The 9,457-nt window shown below is 42.9% G+C and overlaps 1 long non-coding RNA gene across 10 annotated transcripts; it reads right to left on the bottom strand.

Moving 5' to 3' along the window:
- Positions 1–639: 639 nt before the first annotated feature.
- On the bottom strand, positions 640–7,688 carry LOC123093035 (uncharacterized). 10 transcript variants are annotated; one of them, XR_006445001.1, is made up of 11 exons: positions 7,401–7,688; positions 7,081–7,311; positions 6,868–7,002; positions 6,037–6,242; positions 5,012–5,836; positions 4,529–4,931; positions 4,005–4,132; positions 2,311–2,385; positions 1,904–2,035; positions 1,109–1,315; positions 640–1,006 (listed from the first exon to the last, which is right to left on the bottom strand). It is a non-coding gene; the product is annotated as an uncharacterized lncRNA (long non-coding RNA). The 10 variants fall into 10 exon arrangements; XR_006445002.1 differs by having other exon boundaries at positions 4,645–4,931; positions 7,401–7,687; XR_006445003.1 differs by having other exon boundaries at positions 4,697–4,931; positions 7,401–7,687.
- Between the last annotated feature and the right edge of the window lie 1,769 nt (positions 7,689–9,457).

The following is a 9,457-nucleotide window of genomic DNA, read 5'->3' as shown; positions in this document are numbered from 1 at the left end:
ACCAGCGACAACAGCTCGACATGTCTGATGGAAAATCAACCTAACACCAAAACAGGGCGGTACAGACAAGACATGAACCACATCAATCCCTAAGCATACTAAGCAAACAGCCAACTCTAAGCATACTAAGCAAACGTCCGAGCTAAGCATCAAAGTCATTTCCCCTATCGCACAGCCAACTTTACAGTGCCTAATTAAGTTTTGCATCTATCGCACAGCCAACTCTACAGTGCCTAATTAAGTTTTGCATACCCTTTGACCCCCAGCGACCAGGAAAAGGAAAGAAAAAATGAATGAAAGGAGACGAGTGGAGATCTCGGGGCAAAAAATTAAAACCTGCTCCATGTGCCATTATTCAACACTTTTTAGTCCTACTTTTGCAAACGTCAAAAATAAGATTACACTGAGTATTTGCCAACGCCTAGAATCTAGGCGCGCCTTTTTTAACTATGATTTTTTTGGACCATGAAATTTGGTCGTACCCTAACAATGTTCGTCATACCTATTTCAGCTATGCACTTTCATTTCATCAGATGAAAGTATTTTTTTTGGTTGTTCAGAAAGCACAAATATTTTTATTATGAGGTGTATTTTAAATAAAAAATTCGAGAACATTTTTAAAAAATTATCATTTTTATGGTGATGAACATTTTTTTGAAATATTATATTTCATTTGTAATTTTTTGAACTGTTTTTTGTGCTTATACATCCCACAAGCAGTTAAGCAGGCAACAATCCGAAGGCCAAATCGGCAGAGCACTAAGAGCAGCCGTACGAACCGGCCAGTCGTCCAATTCTCAATTCTTTAACTTAGCTGACGCCTGACGGCGCTGTCCGATGACTCCAACCCTCAACTGGTCGGTGGGAGGAGCAGAATATAGAAAACAATTATGCTTCTTCCCTGCTCGGCTACTCCCGGCCTAGCTGCTGCAACGACGGTGGCGGCGGCGCCGCGGCCGACGGCACCACCTGGTCCCTGCAGGGCACCAGCCACCAGCAAGCAAGTCTCCAGCCAAAACAATTAAAAATCAGTATATGAAATAATTGGTTGGAAAGGTGATTAAAAAATTAGAATATAGAAAAAATATATAATGAATTAAAAACATACCCAAAATTTCATGTCGAGATAATGTTTGTCTATTAATTGTTTTGTTTTTTGTGCCATTTGGATGTCATCAAACATAATCTTCCGTACGACCAAATTAAAGCAATCTCGGTCCATGCCTCCATGGGTAAATCATCCTTTAGCATTTGTTGTATTTTTTTGAGAGACAAACTAATTGGATATGGCTTTGAAATTGGGATCCATATTTTCCTTATAATGATAAAATAAAGAAAATAGGTAAGAAATACATATGCCACCTTATACATGTCTATGTGTTTACTGGACATTCTACTACAAATTATCACATATCAGTCGGCATCAACAAGGCAATTATGTCACACAGGTAACTACTAACTACATTTTGGTAGATGGTATTAGGCAACCAACACACAAGTAGAGACAGTACTAAAACCTATTTGCTCAGAATTGGATGATGATATTCTAGAATTATTGTTGTCTATGTATGAGAAACCAGTAATAATAATAAATCAACAACAACAGCAGATGTACGTTGGCGGTTGCTAAGGTGATATCTAAATTACACAACCAACTATATTTAGCTTAGATATTCACCTAAGAGGGGAAATCAGGGATAACCCATGAAATACTACTTCATCCTTATTCATACAAACTTGAAAATGTTGGCAAAATGTGCTACTCTTGCTACCCCAGAAGTTATGGTCATTGACATAAAACTGACTAAAAGATCAGTGCCACCTTTTTTGTTCATCTACTGAATAAAGTGTAGCATCTATGAATATTTCAAGCTTGAATCAAATAGGGAGAAACATAACTTACAGTCTGCACGTTGTTATCATCGAGTGTTACACATGTCTGAGAGCCAAACCTCCTTCGCCTTCACCTGGGTTCTATTAGACGCCTTTGGCACATGCCCGCGCACACACAACAGAGACATCAAAACGAATTATCCTACACTTGAACAACAACATTATAGTTTGGACGAAATTCTATCCATCGATGCCAAAGTTCAGAACCATGCCCACAAAAACATAATACAAAATATATGACGCAGGCAAGACGCTGCTGCAGCTGAAGCTGGCAAGAGAAAATAATTCTTATTAATAAGTGAAGTAAACACATATGACTCAGCCATGCTAAACCATTAGCATAAAATGAACTATTAGCTAGACTGATAAACTCATATGATTTTAGTTCTAACTGGTCCCGAATTTCCAGACAGTTACCTTCGTGTTGTCAAGTGACATCTCACCTCCAAGGAAAAACTTGTTAGCCTCATCATTCCCAGTGTAAGCAAGAACCTATAAATTAACAGAATAAAAATGCATCAAAAACAGGAGCAAGCACGTTAAAATGCAAGCCAAATTGATGTATATATTTCCTTGCAGCAAAACAACATGACAAAATGATGAAGTATCACAGTGGCCCAGATTTTTGCATTCTTTCTAAAACAGAACATGGATCCCTCATTGCAAGAACTAAAGCGTGGAAGAACTAAATAAAAGTAGGGGTCGCAACATGTAAAGTGTTTATCCTCAGCGTGCTAGTAATCCCAATTCGGTAGCTACTGTCAGTTTAATTATTTGTTTGAAACATTCTCCCATGTGGTTGGCTAATGCTGCCCAGTTCTACTTTTAGGAAATGGTGGTAAGTTATGAAATTTTAATCCTAGTAGAACGCCCGTGCGTTGCCATGAGCTTTTGATAAACAACTAAAATTAAGATGCTACTCGCAGACAATGCCATCTCAGCTAACACATCTTCTTTTTGGACAATCAGCTAACTAACATCTTAGTATCAAACATAACAATGTTATTGACAACTAAAAAAATTGATTTTTTTAGTCGGAATGAGTTCATGTTTTATTCATTCATCTCAGCACAACCGGAGTCCAAAAAATGACGCATACAATCCGGCAGGTACCTAACCCAAGTTTTACATAACTTATTTGCACAACCATGGTTCGCTAGCAGATGAGCAGCTCCATTAGCCAAGCATCTCACCCATGTCACCCTAAATTCCTCCTTGGTCACATGCACTATTTTAGGCCAACTCTAATGCATTGACCCAAACGGACACAAAATTTGTGGCTGCTACTCCATTTCAAACAAAGAGGTGTTGGTATAGCCACCGAGGCCGGCCAGGGCATCCACCCCCGCCACGTCCTCTGCATGGCGCCATAACACATGGGTGGAGCGCCGCCGTGCCTAGCGTCAGAGGGGCGGCACGAGCAAGCATTGCATCGGGGAACCTACAGGCGCCCGCCATTGCACACTGCATCGGGGAACCTGCAAGCACCGTTGCGTGCAATCCAGCCATCGAGCGCCGCCTAGGTGGGCAACGCTAGAGGGAGTGCCGCCTGGATGGAGGATGCTCGTGCACTGCTACGGGTTGAAGCCAAACGCCAGTTGAAACAGAATAATAAAATATAGACACAATGATCAAATTATTCTTTTAATTCAGTAATATGTGTTAAGCATGATGGCATCTGGTTTTTGTCATACATCGACAAATACCCGTGCATTGGTACGTGTCTTCAATAAATAAAGCGTTAGTAAGAGAACACAAGTTATTGTCGGTCTCCTATCCTCCATTTTCTTTGTCTATCACTTGGCTTCCATTCTCCCTTTCTCTCTCTCCCTCACCACATGCTCCTTGACACAACAAGCTATATTATTAAGCACAATCAGAACAGTATATTATTGACGGTTAATTGCAGAGTTAAACCGAATTCATTTCAAGGCACCTAAACTGATTTCTAAACCATCAAATATAGAGTTGATTACAAGGTGAGCAAAACAAAAAACAAAATCTACAAAGAGAAAAAAAATCTTAAACCTAAAAGCTATACAGGAGTAGCTAAATGTAAGGACATCAAGACCCAATTCTTAAAAAGAGATTTACGAGCTGCATTTTGGTACCTGTGAGATCATAGGAGTAGGCCGTCCATGCTGGCAGTTTCCGTCCACGCTGGCAGTTTCATTTTCATGGTTGAAGATCGTCGCATTGCATCACTTCAAGAGGTTATGGGAGAACATCCGTAGAATCCCTGAAGCAATCGCAAGCTCTTGTTAATGATGTAGTAGATCAAGAAATGATATCAGGAATGGATAAAAATATCGAGCATCAACTTCTGTAATAGAAAAATATTCCAAAGGAAAGCTCTTAAAAAATCTTATTTGCTCACACTAAGAGATAAAACTATCTTGAGTTTTGTTACTGTCAAGGTTGACAATTATAGACTCATCAATAGCAATACAACAAAGATTAGCAAATTCAGTCTTAATTTATAGAAGGACAACTGTAAGTCTTGTATATAGAATTCATTCAACAGGTTTAGGACCCTAAACGTAAGAAAATGTATTGGCATATCTTTAGCACTATAAATGAAGATAATTTTATGGTCTATTTATGCCACCTGATAAATTAGAAATGAGCTTCTTACATGTACCAACCGGATGTGAACTTTTGTCTAGAATTTCAGTTAAGCATGCGCTGTACTTAGTGGAATATCAGTGTGAACTCACGCATGTGTGTGCGCGCACACACACAAACACATACACATAGAAGGAAGCCCTCGTTTGACCCGGAAAGGGAAATCTTGCCCACGCACTCCGCAGGCGAGCTCGTCCAATCTTGCCGCCACTCCGTCTCCCCGGCTGCAGTTCTACGCCTCCATCCCTTGCCACTCCACATCCCCCATCCCCGAATCGCTTTCGTCAACAGCCACCCGTCGCCGCCGCCATCGACGAGGTTACCTTCATCACCGCCACCACAACACGATGCCTCGCCATCATCTCCATGCCCCCATCAGTCGCATCCACTAATCAAATAGTAGGACCTACAAACTGGTTATACACTCAAAAACTGAGCAGGCAAGATCGGTGAGAGCCAAACCGGATTCAAACTCCCAAGCAAAGAAGGGCACCTCTGCATCAGTTCCATAGTCACACGATACGCAACAGATAGAGATTTTCCCATCAGATGAGTAGACAATGTTGCGAACCTCCCCAGACCATTCTGCAAAATGCCACCCCCTGACGCACCCTGCCATTTTTCTGCTGGACGCTCCCTTTCCAGCTCGGTTTCTCGCCGTAGCGGTACATTTCTTGCTGGAGCCCTCCCCTTTAAAACTGGATGATGCCCACCTCACCTTCTCCATGGTGCCCTCTCTGCTTCACATAAGTATATATTCTGATTGTTTGAAATGGACCAATGAATATATATTGTTATATCGATGTCGATGACATAGTCGCATATCTACCTGAACCAACTCATGAGTTTGTTATTCTAAAAAAAACAATCGGAATAGTTCAGTGCATGCTTTTGTTATATATTTGTCATCTTTGCAATGATGGATTTCTTGTTCTTTATACTGTAACGAATTTTGAAATGCAATGTCTAGTTTTCAAATAAATTAAGTTTGTTGACACATTAACACAAACGCATAGGTCAGACTGGAGAGACTAGTTAGTGAAAAAGGAAATGTGGAATATGAACATTAAGGGAGCCAGGCATGGGGTACTGGGGAGATGATCAAACCCGACCTAAACTGTACAGGTAGGAAAAAACAACAAATATTACCACAACCACGGTGCAAGGCCAAAGATGAACTATATAATCAGCATGACACTACGAAATACTATAATTAGAGATGAGATATATCTTCGCAGAATAACAATCTTTGGCAGTGAGCTCAATGTCTTTCCCTGTTCTTTCATCTGGTTTGGCAACCTCGGACAATGTTCACATCCTGTGAAGTAGAGGAAAGTCCCAATCAATTAGTACATATTCCTGTATTCCATGGTTAAATATGCTAGAGTATATATATATATATATATATATATATATATATATATATATATATATATATATATATATATATATATATATATATATATATATCGGATTCCTATACTGTGAAGTGGAGTACAAGCAGTACAAGTGACATACCCGCTGGTCAAGAGCAGGCCAAGGCAGAAACTCCCAGCTAGGTGCAGAGCAAAATTCATCGCTTGGCCATGGCCCCCCGTGCAGATGGTAAGTGTGGTGTGGGATATGCAGCCGCCGCTCGCCTCAATGGCGAGGTGTCCCACATTACGGAGCCACGCCATTGTTCATGGTCCACTTTCCTCCGCTCTTCGTCCGATTATATTCCACTAAATAAGCAAGAAGTGAAATGAGAATTCACTTCGAGTTATAATATTCCAGAAGTACACATCTCCAGATATTTACATCGTAGAGGCACACATATTTGAGATGAGACACCAAATTCCATAAAGAAAATAAGGTCTTGTTACCCTTAGAGCTCACTATACAGATCATAAAACTGTAAACTACCCCAATTTCTCTGCTGCAATGTGCACAAAATATTCAGTTCAGAACTGACAGATTCCAATTGTGTCATGTCCTAGTTCTGGCAACTCTCTTTTTCTTTTCTTCATTGCCACAACACATGGCATTTATCTTAATCATACGAGCACATATATCAGTTGTAGAACCAATGTGCACACATATCAGTTTGCCATGTGATCTTCTCCACCGGAACCTGAATGCATACTTCTCACTGGTGTCTGGTAGCTCTGAACAAACTACACTTTCTCATCAGAACTCGAATGTATACTTCACTCTAAATTCAGAAAGATGTACTCATACCAGATTATCAAACACCACGCATGCATCAATGGAGACCACACATGCACCCATCAATTACATGAGCTATTCAACTAATTCTGAAAACTGCATAACTTAAGCGACAGTATGAGGGAGCAGAAACAAACTTACGACTGTAGAACGGCCGGCTCATTCCTGATACATTTATGCGCGTGGCCAGCGGATGCCCGGCTGGAACCTGCCTGGGCAGCCTGGATCAGGAAGATGGCTGGTTCTGCTACAGCAGCCACCTGCCGCCGCCGTGCCCTTTAGCTCCAGCAACAGACCTAAGATGAGTTCGGCGATAAAGATGCGGGGTAGACTCAGGCCGCCACTAACGCTTACCCTTGCTCGTCGTTGACCTCCAGCCGCGTCCGCCCTGAGGGCACTGACCTCGCTCCCTCAACCCTTCTAGCCACACGCGCCTACTGCGGCCGCTGCGGGAGAGAAAGGAGACCCCAGGCACGGGAGGGGCGTGGTGACCAAGGGAGTAGGCAGCCGCAGCAGCCATGAGGGAGGGCTCGTCCTCGTCCACCTGAAGCAGTAGGAGCAGCAGCTGGTCCAGATCCGAGCAATCTGCACAGAAAACAAAGGAAAGGAAAGGAAAGGAATCACAAGGAGGGGCATGAAGAAACCGACAAGACAAGGGAAGGAGGCGTGCGCACCATGGTCGGAGGTCGCCGGAGATGGCCTGCAGCCGGCGCGCGTCCTTTCCTTGGAGGTTGAGGCGTTGGACCTCCACGGGTAGCTAGGGTTTCGGGCGTCTCAGTCCATGGCTAAAGGGAGGGTCGGACCTCCATGGACGACCTCGATGGCCGGCGGCTGCGGATCTAGGCGCTGGGGAAGATGGGATCAGCGGCGGCGGCGTTCACACCCTAGGAAACAGATCGAGAAAGGAGTCGAGGGGGCCTCGTTCATTTGATTTCGCTCGAGGGCAGTCTCGCTCGTGCGTGCGAGTCCTGGTTTTTTCCGTAGGTTTTTCAGGACGAAAAAAAACCGGACGAAAGTGGTGGGACGAAAAAAAACCTGGAAGCGAGACTACCAACTGCTCCATTAGGAGTAGAGATTTTTGCGACTCTTTCCGCTTTTCTTAAGAGTTTTACAAAAATAATTTTCCCAGAGTGAAAAATGTCTCGTCCTTGGACACGTTCCATGCCAACTCCACCAGAGGAAATTCATGATACTCAACCCAACAATGAGTTCACTCAGGGACAGTCAAGCCAACAAGGCAGTGAATCGGCACTTTCACAAATGTGCCGCCTTTATGAACAGAGTCAGCAACAACATCGCGAGATGATGAACCAAGTCATCAACATGGGGAATCATCATGGACAGTATCAGCAACATTCCAAGTTATCTGAGCTACAGAAGACACGTCCTCAAACATTTTCTCACACTGACAAGCCTCTTGAAGCCGAGGACTGGCTTCGAGATATGGAGAGGAAATTAATTATTGCAAAATGTTCAGATCTCGAGAAAGTACTATATGCTCCACACTATCTCACAGGAGCCGCCGCATCGTGGTGAGAGAATTTTCTGCACATGCATCCCAACGAAAATGACATAACCTGGGATGATTTCAAGGAAGATTTCCGTGGTGCACATATTCCTAAGAGTATTATGAAAATCAAGAAGAGAGAATTCGATGACCTCAAACAAAGGAACATGACAGTGTCAGATTACAACAGTCAATTTACCCTATTATCCCGCTACGCCAATGAGGAGCGTATGACTGAAATCAAGAAGATGGAGAAATTCCTTGACAGTCTGGCGCCCGCGCTTAAATGCCAACTGGTCATGCACACTTTTCCTGATTTTAAAACGCTAGTGGACAAGGCCATTACTCTGGAAAATGAGAGACGCAGTCTGGAAGATATCCGCAAGCGAAGAAGGGACCAGACTAATCACACTCGCAATCACCGAAGCAAGATAGATTTTAAAAAGGGTGGGACACCCAAATTCTCATCCAATGTCTCACGCCCAATCAAGAATTTTCATGCAAGGGACAAGGAATTCACCTATCGCCCCGGCGTTACTTGTTACGCTTGTGGAGAAGAAGGGCATTATGCCAAACAGTGCCCCAAGCCAAGGAACTCAACCCCAAAGCCGAACAACAGCGGCAATAATTCAGCGCCCAAGCGAAACAATTTCAATCCCAACAATAACCACAGGAAGGGTCATCTGAACCACGTAACCAAAGAGGAGGCACAAAATGCTCCGGATATCGTACTCGGTACGTTTCCTGTCAACACAATACCTGCAATGGTTTTGTTTGATTCTGGAGCTTCTCACTCTTTCATCTCGAAAAGTTTTGCTTTGCAAAATAATTTTTCGATGCTTCCCTTGGAGAAATCCATAATAATCAAGTCCCCCGGGATTCAGCAAGTTTCTCAGAATTACTGTCAGAATGTGGTCATTGAGTTTGAAGGATTGGAGTTTTACGCAAATCTTATTGTATTGGAAAATAAAGGACTGGATGTCATCCTAGGGATGGATTGGCTAACCACCAATAAAGGTTTTATCGACTGTTTCAACAAGACTGTGATTCTCACACACCACCAAGGGAAGACAATAAGAGTATCAGCCAAGGAAGGAAAAAGACCCCGGCAACCGAGATTAAATAAGGTGGACGTTTCTGAGCTAAACAAGGTTCCAGTAGTATGGGAATTTCCAGATGTATTCCCTGAAGAGCTGCCAGGCATGCCACCAGATCGAGAAATAG

Source organism: Triticum aestivum, chromosome 4B (genome assembly GCF_018294505.1).
Source record: "Triticum aestivum cultivar Chinese Spring chromosome 4B, IWGSC CS RefSeq v2.1, whole genome shotgun sequence".
In the NCBI taxonomy this organism is placed as follows: Eukaryota; Viridiplantae; Streptophyta; class Magnoliopsida; order Poales; family Poaceae; genus Triticum; species Triticum aestivum.
The sequence above is the reverse complement of the archived record's forward strand: the minus strand, read 5'-3'. Positions and strand labels throughout refer to the sequence as shown.